This window comes from Urocitellus parryii, chromosome 6, assembly GCF_045843805.1.
Source record: "Urocitellus parryii isolate mUroPar1 chromosome 6, mUroPar1.hap1, whole genome shotgun sequence".
Taxonomy (NCBI): Eukaryota; Metazoa; Chordata; class Mammalia; order Rodentia; family Sciuridae; genus Urocitellus; species Urocitellus parryii.
In genome coordinates, this window is record NC_135536.1 from 133721770 (window position 1) to 133723929 (window position 2160).

Below are 2160 nucleotides of genomic sequence, written 5' to 3' on the forward strand. Positions count from 1 at the left end.
ACTGTTTCCAGGGTCCACTTGTACTTCTTGTCTCTTGACATGCTGGCTCTTGGAACCCACCCACTGTGATCTGAGGAAGTCCAAGCAAGGAGTCCTCAAGGCCCTGGACCGTGTTCCTAGGCTGAGTGACCAGCCCACAGCCAACGACTTGCCAGCCCCCTTGGAAATGGATCCAGTAGCCCTAGTCATGTTAGGACCTAGAAGCCACGTGGAACAGAGCCAAGCTGCCTCCACTAATCCCTATGCGAATTACAGATTCCGTTAAATAAATCCTTGTTGTTGGTTTAAGTTTCCGGGTAGTTTGCTGGGCTGCAGTAGATAACGGGCTAATGGTATGACCAACAGACTTCCATAATTAAGCCAGTCACTGGCATGGGGACTGGGACCTGTGTGAATGACTTAATCCAGCCAGAACCCTCCTCCTGAGGCTGGGGCTAGGGCTGCTGCACCTGGGTTGCCCTTCCCAACCAAAGCAGGCTCTGCCAGCAAGGAAAACAGGCTGCTGGGGGCTCATCAACAGCATCCTCTAAGGACATGAGGAGGTAAATGGCTCAAAGTCACATAGCTAGTATGTGGTAGGTTGCAGGAGCAAAGCTGAAACTGCGACTTCCGCTAACGGCTCCTCTTCCCCTTGAGAACTTGTCCCATGTCCCCTCCTCCATGAAGCCATCCCAGATGACGTTTCACCAAGGTCATATCTCCCAAGTAGCACATATCGTATTGCTGTATATTCTTGCCATGTGCCATGTGGCTCCTCCCAATAAGACATGTACCCCCAATTGCTATTTGTCTCCCCAGGGAGTTTATCTTGTATAAACTTAATTGATGTGCCTGTAATCATTCATACTCAAAATGTTTTAAAATTAAAAATATTCTACAAGTATAATTGAATATGCACTCTTTCTTGAAGTGCTTGGCAAAGTTGGAATTATGTGTAGTTGAGTCTTCTGTGGAAGTTAGAGTCAGTACTTAAGGTAAACCCTCAGGAGTCAGCAGATTAGCCACAAACAGATTCAACAACTGTGGATGGAAAATATATATATATATATATAATATATATATTATAATATATATATATAATATATATATATAATATATAATATATATATATATATATATTTTTTAGATTGCATCTTGTTGCTGGGGATGTGTCTGAGTGGTAGAGGGCTTTAGCACGCATGAGCCCCCAGGTTTCATCCCCAGCATTGTTAATTAAAAAAAAAATTGGGCTGGTAATGTAGCTCAGTTGGTAGAGTGCTTGCCTCACATGCACAAGGCCCTGGGTTCAATTCCCAGCACCACAAAAGATAGGGAAAAAAAGTTCATGCTTTATGACATATAACTTGCTATTAAAAAGAGTTAATTTAAAAAATTTTAAAAATGAAAAAAAAATTGTAGCAAGACTTTAGCAACTTAGCAAGACCCTATCTCAAACTAAAAAGAAATTTAAAAAAAATTTTTTTGGGTGCCCCTGGTTTCAATGTCCAGTACTTCTCTCCCCAAATTGCATCTGTGCTAAACATATACACTTTTTTCCTTGTCATTATTTCTTAAGCAATATAACAAATATTTACATTAAATTAGGTATTATAGGTAATCTAGAGATGACTTGGTGTATATGGGAGGACATGTATATGTTCTATGCACATACTATGCCATTTTAATGAGGAATCTCTGGATTTTTGGAATCTATGACACATAGTAGAACCAACTTCCATAGATACCAAGAACAATTGTATAGTCAAAATTACCCTAAGTGGGCCTTTAAGTTGCCCAGTAAGTGAGTTGACATGGTTTGGTATATACAATTTTAAATAGTAATATACATGTATGAGTATGTAACAGTTGTACTATAATGTAGTATATAAGAAAAAATACATATTAAACTGTTCTTGTAGAATATTTTAAATTTTAAAACTTTTTTTTATATTGAGCATTAAGTGCAGGACTAACTCTGAGCTACACCCCAGCCCTTTTTATTTTATTTTGAGACAAGGTACCCTAAGGTACACAGGGTGGCCCAGAATTTGTAATCCTCCTGCCTCTGCCTCCCAAGTAGCTGGGATTACCGGTGTGTGCCAATGCACCTAGCCCTAATTTTAAAATGTTTTGAGTATAAATAATTACATGCTCATAAGTTAAATGTTCACAAGTTAAACA

General features: G+C 39.3%; 1 non-coding gene across 1 annotated transcript; it reads left to right on the forward strand.

Annotated features, from left to right (window-relative positions):
- Positions 1-1231: 1231 nt before the first annotated feature.
- Trnav-cac (transfer RNA valine (anticodon CAC)) lies at positions 1232-1304 on the forward strand. The gene has a single exon. It is a non-coding gene; the product is annotated as a tRNA-Val (tRNA).
- Positions 1305-2160: the final 856 nt, after the last annotated feature.